At 49.0% G+C, this 16,018-nt stretch overlaps 1 long non-coding RNA gene across 1 annotated transcript in view; it reads left to right on the top strand.

Moving 5' to 3' along the window:
* The window catches only part of LOC308470238, a 118,596-nt gene that overhangs the window by 35,358 nt on the left and 67,220 nt on the right, over positions 1 to 16,018 (top strand). Inside the window, exon 2 of the long non-coding RNA XR_013982291.1 lies at positions 14,519 to 14,993. This is a non-coding gene — a long non-coding RNA (uncharacterized lncRNA). The remainder of the gene's footprint in view (positions 1 to 14,518; positions 14,994 to 16,018) is intronic.

The following is a 16,018-nucleotide window of genomic DNA, read 5'->3' as shown; positions in this document are numbered from 1 at the left end:
GCTTTGTTACGGTGGAAATATATTAAGCCATCCTTGGTGGCTGCTCGTTTAAATAACCATTTCCCTGTGTGAGCTGGTGGAGTTTGTTGTAGTTTTGTTGACTATCAGCACGTAAGGCTCAGACCACTTTGCAAGCTAATGAATGAATTGTCGCGGACTTCCGGGTTGGCGCCATCGCCGAATGGCGGACTCCCTCCGAGCTCCGGAGGGAGCCTGCTCGGCAGGGGCTGGGTCCTACCGCACCGGCGATGCGGGGACCCTTAAAAACCACGGCCACGAGGGCCGTGGACATGGAGACTCGGCTGGCACCGTTAGCGCTCTCCCGACTCGTGAAGGAGCCTTTTTAAAGGCTACGGATCGGGTGCCGAGGAGAAGCGTGGTGCTTTGAGTCCTCTGCTATCCCTGCCGAGCGCAGCCGCATGCCATCCGGTGGAGAGCGCTGACTTCTTCCATTGAAAATTCGGACTTCTTAACAACAACCCGTGAGTAATTTGGAAACCGGGTTTAAAAGGAGGAAAAAAAAGAATTTTTTTTTCCGAATTGGACACGAGCGGGGGGGGGATCCAAAAAGGAAGTCAGTCCCCCCCCCTACTGTAAACCTTCCAAAACAAGGACGGGGAAACCAAGGTCCAAAAAGATTTGTATTGCTGATAAAAACTAAGAATTCCACGATGGGGAACTATAAGAACTGTGCTGGAGGAAGAATTGAGGGAGAAGAAACGTAACCCCCCCCCCCTGGGAACCGGGGTGATTGAAGAGAGAGCCTGGTGAAAAGAGTCGGAGATTTTGACAGCTGTCAAAGTAGCTGTCAAAGTCGGAAAGCAGAGAGGATTTTATTATGAGAACTTTGCTGGCTAAATTTGTTACAATTTGCTACAACTTGTTAAAACTTGGATACAAAATGGCGAAAACATGGATAACAATCGGACTTTTGGACTAGAGAAAACAAAGTTACAACAATCCCCCTAGAGGAGTTTCGGGACATTACAAAGATGGTCGTAAGTGGAAAAATACCACTGGAATTTTACAGGACTGGTTATCTTCTGGGAAAGCTGCAAAACGGAAATAATATTTTGTCTACAGGGTGTTCAGCTAAAGGAGACAATAGAATTTTCTATTGAAGAAAGGAAGGGACTGAACGCAAGTTTTTGTTCCTGAATAACAATAATCCCTGCAGAGTTACTAAGCTTCTGAATTAGAACGTTTCAGCAGCGGAACAAGAGGAAACTGGACTACAATTTGGAAAGAACAATGGGGGGAGCTTTATTAAAGATCTGAAGTTAAGTGTTTTAAAAAATAATTATAAAAAGAAAAAAAAAAAGCCAGCAAGGAGTTGGGGGAAATAGGTGATTTATGGACTTTAAGAATTCCAGGCGGATAACATGGTTTGGTGGTCAGGGGGAAACTAAACCGGGGACAGGGGGGGGAGAACTAAAATCCAAAGGCTTGTTAACTTCTTTTTTTTTTTTGAACTGGCTCTTTTTCATCTATTATACTTTTTATTTCTTATTTCTGATATTTCTATTGTGTGGGGTGTCTTTATTATTAAAAAAAAGGGAAATTGTGGAATGAAAATGGGGTGGGCCCTGGGAGAGAAATTTTTGTCTTTTTATTAAGGGTATTGATGAGGAGTGTATAAATTTTAAATTCGAATAATGGTCTAAACAAATTAAGTTTTAATTAGAACTGAGAGCTTGTGGAGCCAACAATATGAAAGAGGAATATGGTAGGGGTGGGGGAAGGGGGGAGTCCCAGAAAGTGGATGTATGAAAATAAGGTTTTGAATGTATTTTAATTCTTACTTTCTGTATTTTTGAAAATCTTAATAAATATCATTTAAAAAAAAAAAAAAAAAAGAATTGTCGCCCCCTCCCCTGCCTTGCTCCATTGACATCTTCTGCTGCTGCTGCTGCTGCTTCTTCATTGAATTTATATACTGCCCTATACCTGGAGGTCTCAGGGCAGTTCACAGAAAAAATCACAACATATATAATCAGAATAAAAACAACAACCCAATAACATTTTAAAAGGGTATAGGATGTCAAGCAGATTACCCAAAGGCCTGATTAAAAAGGAACGTTTTTCCTGGTGCCTAAAGGTGTATAATGAAGGCGCCAGGCAAACTTCCCTGCTGGGGAGAGCATTCCACAGACACGGAGCCACTGCAGAGAAGGCCCCGTTCTCCTGTTGCCATGAGAGGAATGCAGCCCTTTGTCACTTTTTTTAAATAATAATTTTTATTAATTTTAACATATAAATTATAATTTGTTGTGTAGTCGTTTAGTCGTGTCCGTCTCTTCGTGACTGCATGGACCAGAGCACGCCAGGCACTCCTGTCTTCCACTGCCTCCCGCAGTTTGGTCAAACTCATGCTGGTAGCTTCAAGAACACTATCCAACCATCTCGTCCTCTGTCGTCCCCTTCTCCTTGTGCCCTCCATTTTTCCCAACATCAGGGTCTTTTCCAGGGAGTCTTCTCTTCTCATGAGGTGGCCAAAGTATTGGAGCCTCAGCTTCACGATCTGTCCTTCCAGTGAGCACTCAGGGCTGATTTCCTTCAGAATGGAGAGGTTTGATCTTCTTGCAGTCCATGGGACTCTCAAGAGTCCCCTCCAGCACCAGAATTCAAAAGCATCAATTCTTCAGCGATCAGCCTTCTTTGTGGTCCAGCTTTCACTTCCATACATCACTACTGGGAAAACCATAGCTATTACTATACGGACCTTTGTTGGCAAGGTGATGTCTCTACTTTTTAAGATGCTGTCTAGGTTTGTCATTGCCCTTCTCCCAAGAAGCAGGCGTCTTTTAATTTCGTGACTGCTGTCACCATCTGCAGTGATCATGGAGCCCAAGAAAGTAAAATCTCTCACTGCCTCCATTTCTTCCCCTTCTACTTGCCAGGAGGTGATGGGACCGGTGGCCATGATCTTCGTTTTTTTGATGTTGAGCTTCAGACCATATTTTGCGCTCTCCTCTTTCACCCTCATTAAAAGGTTCTTTAATTCCTCCTCACTTTCTGCCATCAAGGTTGTGCCATCTGCATATCTGAGGTTGTTGATATTATAATACATACCACAAAACTTCATCCTTTATACAATCTTTTTTGGACTTCCCTCAGCACCTCTGATGATCCACCATTTTAACCACTTCTTATGCATTTCTTAAATTCTTATTACCTTTAATTGTCTTAACTAACCCTCCTCCCCCTTATCCATTTTTGCAATAATTCCAATAATACTTCTCACAAAACTTCTTGCAAACCTACAAACGTAGTCTGGTCATCACAAATACTTTTCAAATAATCTATAAATTTACTCCAGTCTCCTGTGAATTTCTGGTCCTGCCGATTTTGGATCTTTCATGTTAGTTTATCCAATTCTGCATAGTCCATTAATGACATCCTCCATTCTTCTTTCGTCGGTAATTCTTCTTGCTTCCATTTTTGGGCCAATAACATTCTTGCTGCCATTGTTGCATATAAGAACAGTTTACATTCCTTTCTATTTATATCACTTCCTACAATGCCCAATAAAAATGCTTCTGGTTTCTTTATAAATGCATATTTCAACATTTTTTTCATCTCATTATATATCATCTCCCAGAAGCTTTTCACCTTTTTACATTCCCACCACATGTGATAAAATGTTCCCTCTTTTTCTTTACATTTCCAACATTTGTTACTAACTTTATACATTTTTGCTAACTTGATGGGTGTAAAATACCATCTATACATCATTTTCATCACGTTTTCTTTTAAGGCATTGCATGCAGTAAATTTTAAACTTTCTTTCCATAATTTTACCCAATCATTCAGCTGTATGTTATACCCAAAATCTTTAGCCCAATGAATCATAACCGACTTTACCTCCTCATCCTTCAGATGCCATTCAAGCAGCAATTTATACATTTTAGACAAAATTTTACAATCAGTACTAAATATCTCTAATTCGAACTTTGACCTACTTTCATCAAATCCTTTTTCTTTATAATCCTGTTTAAACATTTAATTGACCTGACGGTACTGCAGTCAATCCTTCACATGTTATTTAATTTCTTCATATGGTTTCATTTTCCATTTACTTCCCTCCTTTTGTATTAACTTCCCATAAGTTATCCATCTCCCACTCATATTGACCTTTTTCACACTCATTGTTTCTAATAGAGATAACCAATGCGGTGTTTTACGTTCTAATAGGTTTTTATACCTATCCCATATTTCTATTAAAGATCTTTGAAATTTGTGGATTTTGTCTTATTATACCATAAATATGCGTGCCTTCCAAATCTATTATCGTAGCCTTCCAAATCTAACAGTTCTGTATTTTCTAATAACATCCATTCCTTTAACCAACAGAGGCAGGATGCTTCATAGTACATTTTCAAATCTGGCAGGGCGAAGCATCCTTATGATGGCCTGGGAATCCGATTCAGAGGCTGAACCGGAGGAATCCCAGCCTGCACAGGAGTCCCCGCCTCCAGGGCCGGCTGAACTGGGGCAGGGCCTTGATTCTGAAGCGCCTGCACCTGTGCCGGATCCTCAGGACCAGGCACCAGGTGAATCCCCTCTGGCTCTGGAGGTGGTTGAGGACTCAGTGCCTACAGGTGAGTCTCCTCCTGGGTCCAGTAACCCTTCAGCCTCTCCTGAACTGCAGAGGCTCAGGGCAGAGAGGCGAAGGGAACTGGTTTCTCCCAGGAGGAGTGCTCGCCTTAAGGCCAGGAGAGGCGGGTCTCCTGGGGGCCGGGGCCGCCCCTGGCCTCAGAGAAGATAAAGGCCAGTCAGCCCGGTCCCAGGTTGCGGGAGCAACGTCGTTGAAGAGCTGTTTGGGCCAGCATCCAGTCCTGTTCCCCCAGAGTTCCTGTCCTTGCCCTGCTCCTCGCTATGGACCCTGCTTTGCCTGTGGAGGACTGTCTGCCGACCCTCGACTCAGGTCCTGGACCTCGCCCCACAGTAACCTCCCCCCCTGGACCAGCACAGTTTGCTCCCGCCACACCCGCACTCCCCCTTCATTGGGGTGCGTTCGGGAAGAGCCAGAGGCCATGGCTGACCAGGAAGCTGCGCTGGTGGCACTAGCCCAGGAGAACCAGGCCTTGACCCACACCGTTCAGCAGCTAAGCGATGTGGTTATGGCGCTTCAGCAGCGGTTGGACGCCCTACCAGCTCCTGGGGCCGACGCCCCAGCTCCAGGCAAGTACCCGGTAGCCTTGCCAGAGAAATTTGATGGGGACCTGGCCAGCTTTCCCATGTTCCTCGCCCAGGCCAAGTTGTATATTCATGGGCGAGCCCGGAACTTCCCTGACGACCGCACCAAGGTGCACTTCTTGATCAGTTTGTTAAAGGACCAGGCAGCCAAGTGGGCTTTGCCACTGCTTCGGCAAGACTCTCCTTTGCTAACAGACTATGTGGGGTTTTGTAACCACTTAGAGGCTGCGTTCGTCAACCCTCTGAAGGAGAGCCAAGCCAATCGGGCGATTCGTCGGTAGAGACAGGACAAGTCCACAGCCACCACCTATGCCACAGAGTTTCGGCTGTTGGCACAGGACTTGTCTTGGAATGACGCTGCACTTCGGGACCAGTATCTTGAGGGACTGTCGGACGAGATACTGGATCAGTTGGCCACGATGGATCGTCCCACCACGCTGGACGCCCTCATTCAGCGGAGCCTACAGATAGACGATCGGTTGGAGGACCGTCACCAGGCCTGGGACTGCCAGCACTCCCGGCTCCTGGCTCCAGTTGTTCCCAGCAGCTCCACGGCCACAGCCGAGTTGCCGGACAAGCTAACGCAGCTTGAGGCTGCACGACCTCGCCTCTCCCCCTCGGAGAAGACGCGGCGTCGGGAGGGGAACCTGTGTCTGTACTGCGGTGGGAGTGGACATTACGCCCGGTCCTGTCCCGAGAAGATGCCAGCCGCAGGGAAACCGCCAACCTCGGTAGCCGAAAGGCCTGGCAACCTGGGGTCCCAAACCATGCAAGAGGGGCCCACACCAGTGGAATTGCGACATCTCATGGTTCCGGTGCGTCTTTACCCTCCAGGTGGGCCCTGGATTCTTACCCACGCTCTGGTAGATTCGGGGGCAACCCGCTTCTATATGGACGCTGCCTTTGCTGCGCATCATTAGGTGCCACTTCAGAACAAGCTAGAACCGGTACAGGTGGAGGCAGTTGATGGACAGCTCTTGCGTTCGGGTGCCATCACTCGGGAGACCCAGCCCTTGGTCTTGTGTCTCCAGCAGCACCGGGAGGTGCGAACTTTGGACATTGCCTCCATGCCCCAGTTCCCCCTGGTGCTCGGGATGGACTGGCTGGAGGCTCACAATGTTCAGATTGACTGGGTCAATCGGACTGTGCATTTCCCAGACCCATGTCCCCATGCTCGGTCCGAGAAGCTAGCAGCCGCGCCCACTGAGGAGGCTGCATCAACGCTCCCCACTGAGTACCGGGACTACCAAGACGTGTTCGAGGAACAGGGGGGCAGACCAGCTGCCGCCGCATCGGTCTTTTGACTGCAGAATAGACCTCCAGCCCGGAGCGCCCCTGCCAGTGAGTAGCTTATACTCTCTTACGGAGCCAGAGCGTGAAGCGTTGCAGGACTTCTTGCGCAAGAACTTGGAGCGTGGGTTCATTCGGCCTTCTACCTCGCCTACCGCTGTGCCAGTGCTCTTCGTTAAGAAGAAATGTGGGGAGCTTCGCCTTTGCCATGATTACCGTGCCCTGAACAAAATTACCATCCCAGACCGGTACCCCTTGCCCCTTATTTCGGAGTTGCTGGAGTGGGTGCAAGGGGCGCAGGTGTTCACCAAGCTAGACCTCCGGGGGGCCTACAATTTAATTCGGATCCGAGCCGGGGATGAGTGGAAGACTGCATTTGGGACCCAGTATGGGCAGTTCAAATACCTGGTTATGCCCTTCGGATTGTGCAACGCGCCTGCGGTGTTCCAACGGTACATCAACCACGTGTTCCAGGACTTGCTAGACAAGTACGTGGTGGTGTACTTGGATGACATTCTGGTTTTCTCCCGTGACCCGGCTCGCCACGAGGGTCATGTCCGGACCATGCTGCAGCGTTTGCGGAAGCACCGCCTGTATGCGAAGCTCAGCAAGTGTCAGTTCCATCAGCGGTCAGTGGACTTCCTGGGTCACCGACTCTCTCCAGATGGGGTGCAGATGGATCCCGGAAAGGTGGCAGCGGTTCGGGAGTGGGCGGCACCTCGGAACCGCAAGGACCTACAGCAATTCCTGGGGTTCGCCAACTATTACCGGACCTTCATTGCAGATTATGCTCATCGTACCACCCCGTTGACCCGGCTACTGCGCCCCAAGACACCATTTTCCTGGGACAAGGAGGCGGAAGAGGCGTTTCAGGGGTTGAAGGCCTGTTTCCAGAGAGCGCCGATCTTGCAACATCCTGATCCCTCTCGACCTTTTGTGGTAGAGACTGACGCCTCCAGCACGGCTCTCGGTGCCGTCTTGTCCCAGCAGCGTGGACCTGATGCGCCACTGTTACCCTGCGCCTTCTATTCCCGCCAGCTCCTTCCGGCGGAGCGTAACTATACCCTGTGGGAGCGGGAACTACTGGCCATCAAAGTGGCCTTTGAGGTCTGGTGCCACCATCTTGAGGGGGCACGACATCCGGTGGAGGTGAGAACCGACCACCGGAACCTGGAGTACCTCCAGACCACCCGCAAGCTGAACCAAAGGCAGATCCGGTGGGCGTTGTTCTTTTCCCGGTTCCAGTTCCGGATCCACTACATCCCTAGCTCCCAAAACCAGAAGGCGGGTGCCCTGTCCCGGAAACCTGAAGACATCGCAGACACGGTACAGCAAGCAGTACCAACCACGATCCTACCACCGGCTGCGTTCCTGGCCACTCAGGAGGCTGAGCCACTGCAGGCTCGGGTGCGGGAACAGCAGCGGGTCGACACTTGGGCCCAGGAACGACTTCAGGAACTGGCCAAAGGATCATGCCCCCAGTATCCGGGGCTGGTCTTGCATCAGGGCCTTCTGCTGCACCACGGTCGCCTGTACATCCCGCCAGGGCCACTGCGGGCTGAGGTTCTCTGGATGTCCCATGATGCCCCAGCAGCGGGACACTTTGGGTGGTATCGGACCACCCATCTGGTAAGCAGCGAGTTTTGGTGGCCCCGCCTGAAGGCTGACGTGGCTCGCTACGTCGCTCGTTGTGACGTCTGCCAGCGGGCCAAGGGCCCTACCGGGCGACCCCCCCGGCCTACTTCAGCCGTTGCCAGTCCCACCACGTCCTTGGCACACGGTTTCGCTGGACTTTGTAGTGGACTTACCCCCGTCTCGTGGCTGTACCTGCCTCCTAGTTTTCTCCAACCATTTCACTAAGATGATGCACACATCCGTACCCTCAGCTAAGGAAACCGCTCAGCTGTACCTTCAGCATGTCTTCCGCCTGCATGGCCTACCTGAGCGTGTGGTGTCCGACCGGGGCGTTCAGTTCACATCCCGGTTCTGGCGAGCATTGCACCAGACCCTCGGGACAGAGGTCTGTCTCTCATCAGCCTACCACCCACAGACCGATGGCCAGACGGAATGGGCAAACGTGGTGCTGGAGCAGTACCTCCGGTGTTACTGCAGTTACCAGCAGGATGACTGGGTCGACCACCTAGCATTGGCGGAGTTCGCCTACAACAACGCGGTGAACGCGTCCACCCAGCAGACCCCGTTCCAGGCCAGTTACGCTTATCATCCACGGCTGTTCCCGGATGTGCTGCCGGCATCCGCGGTCCCTGAGAGGACATGAACCAAACAAGTGACTCCTTTAGGAAAGCTGCCTGGGGGAGGGACAAGAGGTGGGCTTCCTCTCCTGACTGACCCAAGAGCAAGCCAATCAGTGCTGTGTAGAAAGCTGGTCTGAGAAGGGAGAGTTGCACTATGACTGACACAAGGTCTTAAAAGCGATTTGTGTGCCCGCCAGGCTTCCCCAAGATCTCACAAGAGTTTCCAGAGTCCAGCAAGAAGGGTTTACCATCCCCTTTCAATTGCATAAGAAAAATCAGTTGTGAGTCATCTACATAGGAAAGTGCGGCTCCTAGATAGTGAAAGAGAATAGATAAACCTTCTATTTTCACACTCAAGTTCGAGTTTTATTGCGGCAAAAGCCAGTAACACTAAACACAAGATCAAACAACAAGAAATCAACAACAACATCAGAAAAGAAAAAGATTACACAAGGGAACTTCGCAGTGTGCCATTCAACAGAGATTTACGCTTCCTAATTACTAAAGTGCAAAATTTGGCCACCTCATATGATATTGCGCTTGAGGAATCTTCCAGGAGGTATTTCCGTAGAATTTCGGGGGAGGATTCCAAATAATGTTGTAGGGGTATAAATTTTGATAAAAGCTGCAAAATAAGTTGAGCTCGTTCTTCACTATAAAATTCGCAAAATAAAAGAATGTGTGTGACAGATTCTACCTTATTAGACATACAGGAGCAGAGACGCGCATGCATTGGTACCCACGTGAATTTGCCATACAGCACTGCTGAGGGCATTGTCTCAAAGCGGGCTCTAGAGAAAGCCCATCTATAAGCTCCGTTAGTGATGTTAGTTAAGTAAGGGGCAGCTGCAAAATTAGGGCAAGCTTTTAAACATCTATACGTCTCTGGGAGTAGGGCGCCTTCTTGTTGTAATTCGACATCGTAAGGTCTCTGAGTGATAATTGCTTTTGCCTTATTCAGAGTTCCAATAAAAAGATTTTCAGGGTTTAGGCCAATTTGTTTGATCTTGTTAGTTATTTGCATAAGCCAAGGAGGATAGGGAACTGCGGCCAGGAAGCAAGGTAACCGTCCCTTAGGATTGTAATGGATTTTCAGCCAGAGGGATATTGCTTGCTCCCAGACTTTTAATTCCACTCTGGGCAGTCCTGCCTCTTGCCTTAAGACTGCATTAGGGGTACACTTTGGGGTAGCAAATAATGATCTTAAGAATTTTGATTGTACTGTTTCAAGGGTCTTAAGGTTGACAGAGAGGCTAATTTGAGAGCCATATAGGAGTTGGGCTAAAGATTTTGCCTGAAAAACTGTTAGGGCCATCGGGAGGAAGCCAGCTCCTTTCCTTCTGAATAATCTAAGGATAGCATTTGCGGTCCCTGCGGTGACGGAGTGGCTTCAAGAGCTCCAGTCCCAGCAACAGCTATTGATGGAGCAACTGCGCCAGGCCAAGGAGGCGTACAAGGCCCAGGCCGACCGCCACCGCCAGGTGGGGCCGGAACTCCACTTCAGTGACCTGGTATGGCTCTCCACTCGCCACCTCCACCCCTCTCGACCTTCGTGGAAGCTGGAGGCCTGTTTCACCGGCCCGTTTCCCATCGTGGACCAGGTCTCGCCTGTGGCATTCTGTCTACAGTTGCCTGCAACCCTGAAGGTTCACCCGGTATTCCACAGGTCCCTTCTGAGTCCGCTGGCCCTGCCCGATGAGTTCCACCCGAACCGTTCACAACCGCAGCCAGTTTTGGTTCAGGGGGAGCCTGAGTACGAGGTGGAACGCATTCTGGACTCCCGATACCGCAGGGGAAAGCTGCAGTATCTCACAGACTGGAAGGGGTATGGACCTGAGGACCGTTCCTGGGAACCAGCAGCCAACGTCCACGCGCCTGCCTGCCTCCGAGATTTCCATGCGGCGTACCCCAGCAAGCCAGGTCCAGACCCTCGATTGGGGGGGGGGCTGGGAGGGGGGATGGTGTGATGGCCTGGGAATCCGATTCAGAGGCTGAACCGGAGGAATCCCAGCCTGCACAGGAGTCCCCGCCTCCAGGGCCAGCTGAACTGGGGCAGGGCCTTGATTCTGAAGCGCCTGCACCTGTGCCGGATCCTCAGGAGGAGGCACCAGGTGAATCCACTCTGGCTCCGGAGGTGGTTGAGGACTCAGTGCCTACAGGTGAGTCTCCCCCTGGGTCCAGTAACCCTTCAGCCTCTCCTGAACTGCAGAGGCTCAGGGCAGAGAGGTGAAGGGAACTGGTTTCTCCCAGGAGGAGTGCTCGCCTTAAGGCCAGGAGAGGCGGGTCTCCTGGGGGCCGGGACCGCCCCTGGCCTCAGAGGAGATAAAGGCCAGTCAGCCTGGTCCCAGGTTGCGGGAGCAACGTCGTTGAAGAGCTGTTTGGGCCAGCATCCAGTCCTGTTCCCCCAGAGTTCCTGTCCTTGCCCTGCTCCTTGCTGTGGACCCTGCTTTGCCTGTGGAGGACTGTCTGCCGACCCTCGACTCAGGTCCTGGACCTCGCCCCACAGTAACCTCCCCCCCTGGACCAGCACAATCCTCTTTCTTTAGCATCTATTAATAACTTAAACTGTATTCTCGGCTTCTTCCCCTGCCAGATATACCTTGAAATCGTTTTTTGCCAATCTTTAAAAATCGCTGCCCCTTTGATTATTGGAACTGTCTGAAACAAAAATAACACTTTGGTAGCACATTCATCTTAATAGCTGAAATCCTTCCCCAAAATGATAACTTCATCCTTCCCCATATTTCTAGATTTAATACTATTCCACATCGGTGTATAATTATTTTGAAATAAATCAATATTTTTTGGAAGTTAACCAAATTCCCAAATACTTAACTCTTTTAACAACTTCTATACCTATTTGTTGCTGCAACACTTCCACCAGATCCTGTTTCATATTTTTAACTATTATCTTAGTTTTCTTTTTGTTCAGTTTGAAACCTGCCACCTGACCAAACTGTTCTATCTCCTCTAATACTTCTTTCACGCTTGTAATTGGCTCTTCTATTGTTAATACCAAGTCATCGGCAAAGGCTTTTACTAGCCCTTTGTCACTTTATTCAGAGAGGACATGAACCAAACAAGTGACTCCTTTAGGAAAGCTGCCTGGGGGAGGGACAAGAGGTGGGCTTCCTCTCCTGACTGACCCAAGAGCAAGCCAATCAGTGCTGTGTAGAAAGCTGGTCTGAGAAGGGAGAGTTGCACTATGACTGACACAAGGGCTGGCCCATCTCTGTCCTGCACATAGGGCTTCTCCCTGGAGAGAAAGAAGGGCTGGAGGGTCTCTCCTGAGAAGGTGGATGCTGGGAATGCATGGAGAAGGGCTGCTGGATCTGCATCGTGGAAGGACACTTCAGAGTTCAGGATCCCTCGGATCCTCTTGGGCTCTTCGCGCAAGGACAGAGCAGGGTCATCAGGAGGGAAGGAGGGGCCCTATTCTCCTTCCCATTTCCCCACCTCCCAAATCCCATCCTCAGGACAAGGAGCTAACGTGCCCTTCCTTCTCAGAGACTTCCTGCACCCCCTACTCCCAATGCCTCTCACTCCCTACAATGACCTCCCAGATATGTCTGCCCACTGTGAACCCCTCTTGCCCCAGCACATGGGGACATGTGTGTCTAATCTCTCAGGATTGTTGGGGAGATCTGGATCCGCATCTATCACACTCTCTTGATCCTCAGACAGGATGAGGCAGGATCCAAAGTTGCGTTTTCTGGGGGGCAGATGAGGAAAGAGGACAGAAACAGCAGGAGCTCAGAGATGAACTTTTCTTTAGACCCATGAGAGAAATTTCATTCCCGCTCAATGCCCTGCGTTCGGGATGCTCCACAAGTTCTCAGTAATAATTCTTGAAACCACCTGTTCTTTCAAGTGTTCAAAGCACTTCAAGCACATTATCTGCACAGAATCCTTACATGGACCCTGTATGTTAAGACACTTTTATCGTCCTCATTTATCAAGTGGAAAGTCTGAGGATGACAGAACACGAGGCCCCAGTTTCCCACTCCCCCCAGAACTGGCTCAGGCAGGCTCTGCAAAAGTTGTGCCCACAATCAGGGATGATCTCTGAATCCCTTGAATACTCCAGGCAGATGGCGCAAGTGTCTTCCTCGCAGAGGCCCTCATGGATGGGACCCCCAGTTGCAGCCATGGGGTGGTGGGGAGGGGGTTAAATTTCTCTCTCTCTCTTGCCCATTCAAGAACTGGGGGCGTTTTCCTTTCCAGGAAATTGAAGCTGGTGACTCGTGGTTTCTTCTGCCACCTGCAGGTGTGAAGGTAGCTGGACTTCAGAGCCTCTTTCATATGTACAGTATTTTTAAAATGTTAAGAATGGTAGTGTAAAAGATGGGAAAAGGTCGCTTCTGAAGTCATATAACATAGGATGGATGCTAGTGGATTTTTAATCTGCTGTACAACTCCTAGCTTTCCCCCACTGATCCCATCTACCATCTGCCTATGAGGAAGAGAACTTTTATTGAAAAACTTTTATTGTCATTCTTTCTGAAAATTGTGAGTTTCTTCTCAGGCAGTATTTTATGATCGATTTCTTTTTTTACTTGTTTTTTTACTTGTTGTTTACCAGTATGGCATTATTGCACTCTTCAGGGGTTTATAGGCATTCCTAATAAAAATGTGAAAATATTTTTAGGTGTCAGGCGAAAACACTCCTCTTCAACCAGGCAATTGCCTGATTAATATTCTACAGCATTTTAATGTGGGGTTTTTTTTGTGGGGGGGGGGGGGACTATCCTGGATATAAACATGGTGTAGCAAGAGAGGTCAGCTTACTTCCCAAAAGTACACCTTTCCCCTTTCTTATTCTATAGAACCATTCTAATATTGCTATGAGAAATGCTCAGGTTATGAGTGGCAACCTTCAGCGTTCTAGGACTTGGGCGATTTGCTTTCATTTTTAATGGGAATGCTGAGATCAAGAAATGGAGCGAGGTGCGAAATATGAGTTTATGCAGAGAAGCCCCTGAAATCTTCCACTCACTCAAACTGGATTGACTCCTCCTGCAGACATTCAGGGTCGACACAGAAAGGTCTGAAGAGGAGCTACAACATATGGAGAGGAACTGTGCAGGAAGGGCTTTCAAGCATATCTCTGAAGGGACCTTGTTAAGATTTCTGAGTGCACAGTGCATTGGACTTGGGATGACAAGGCCCGGGTTCAAATCAGTTTTGACCATAAACATTAATGTGTCTCTCAGCTCAGCCTCTTCTATCTCACAGCGTTACTCTGAAGAGAAAACAGGATTATCACCCTCCTAAAATCCCTGGAGGAAATGTCATGGGGAATGATATTATACTGTTGAAACAACAAAGCAGCAGCAAGTAGTACAATCTTTAATAGAATCAAACATGTTAGCACAGGAAACATATCCCCAAATTCTTTCAGGCCTGTTATATGACAGGATAAGAGGAGGGGCTCTGTAGAAATACAGGTAAGTATCTGATTGTTTGATACAAAGCACCTTGGAGAAAATAATTGTATACATGGGAATTTACCAACCCCCCCTAAAATATTCTAGGTTGTCACTGTCCTCTCCTCAGAACTTCTGACAGAGGCTCTTCACTGTCAGAGGGGATTTTGTTACATCGAGGCCCAAAACCTGTGGGGGGGGGGTTACGTTTCTGGGGTCAGAATGCAAAGGCAATATTGTGCAAGTCAAGAAGACCCCCCAAAATGCTCCCCAAGCAACCATCCCTACTTGTTTGAAGCCAGAGATCTTGAGAGCTTTATGCAACCTTTGTAGAGGCCGGTAAGCAAGGTGGACTTAGAAACTCTTTCCCCCCCTGCCAAAGCCCCCCTGCCATTGCTTTCTGGGCTCTGGAGACTCACACAGACCCTTCCAACAGTTCTTCACGGTCTCTCTCCCTCTTTCTATTTATTAATTTGTGGTTCGACGAAGGGTTCTAAGCTGTGATCATGTAAGTTGTGCATGAATTTTGGGCCGACTGTACTCCACTCCAAAACAGGTCTCTTTGGATATGGATATTTTGCTGAATTACCACATAAGCTTCCCTCAGTAGTCTCAAAAAGGGGGCTTTGGAACTTCCATCTCCATGTCTAGTGGAGGTTTTGGGGGAGGAAAAGGAATCTGAGAGCAGGATTGAGGCTGAGGAAGATTTTAAGTGATGCCCTTTGCATAATTTTGATTGTATTCAGAAAAGATGATGGTATTGTCTCTAGAAATTTTAAGTCAGAGTTGGAGGATGGAGAGATAACTATATCGAAACAGAAATGTGGGAAGGGGGTGCTGTTGTTTCCTAAATCATTTTCTTGCTTCTTTCCCCCTTTTCACCTCCTGCACCGACAGAAGCAGCTGATTCCCAAGGGAGAGAGGCAAGTTTGGGGACTGACAGGGGACCCAATCCATCAGTGTCATTTGCCAAGCTGGCCTGAGAAGGGAGAGTTGCATCATGATTGACACAAGGGATGGCCAATCACAGTTCTGCAAATGTGATTTCTCCTTAAGTGCCCGTCAGCTCAGTCCTGAAGAGGAGACTGAATGTGTCATGATGGCCATGAATATACGCTTGTCTGTCTACATCCTCAGTCAATAGAGTATCACGTTCTCTTTCTTGCTCATGTAAAACAAGGGCTGGAGGGTCTCTCCTGAGAAGGAGGCTGCCGAGAATGAGTGGAGGAGTGTTGCTGTATCTGCATCGTAAAAGGACACCCGTCCCCCTTCACAGTTCAGGGCCACTCAGATCCGCTTGGGCTCCCCACCCAGAATCGAAACAGGGGGCCCATTGCGGCTGGAGACCCTGTATTGGTCCTTCCACTTGCCTATGCCCCAGATACCTTCCGTAGGACCAGCGATGAACTTGCTTTTCCTCTTCACAGACTCTCTGGCCACCCCCAGGGCCCATTCCCCCTCGCTCCCCACAGTATCCTCCCAGAAATGTCTGCCTGCTGTGAAATCCTCACATCCCATCACATAGGGGCATGTGTCAAATCTCTCAGGGTCGTTTGGCAGGTCTTGACACACTTCTCCCTGTCTCATACTCATTCGATCCTCAGACAGGATGAGGTGGGGATGTGCTGTGTCTGGATCCAAAGTTACATTTTCTGTGGGGGCAGATGAGGAAAGAGAAGAGAAAGGACGTCAACTGGGAAGCTGACTCTTTTTTAGGCACATGACAGAAACAGCATCCCCTCTGTAATGAACAGGGACTCCATGGCTCTGCATTGGAGACAGGGATGTCCATCAAGTTCTTAACAATGGTTCTTGAAACATTTGCATTTCTTTCAAGAGTTCAAAGTA

This window comes from Podarcis pityusensis (assembly GCF_964106645.2).
Source record: "Podarcis pityusensis genome assembly, chromosome: 2".
In the NCBI taxonomy this organism is placed as follows: domain Eukaryota; kingdom Metazoa; phylum Chordata; class Lepidosauria; order Squamata; family Lacertidae; genus Podarcis; species Podarcis pityusensis.
The sequence above is the reverse complement of the archived record's forward strand: the minus strand, read 5'-3'. Positions and strand labels throughout refer to the sequence as shown.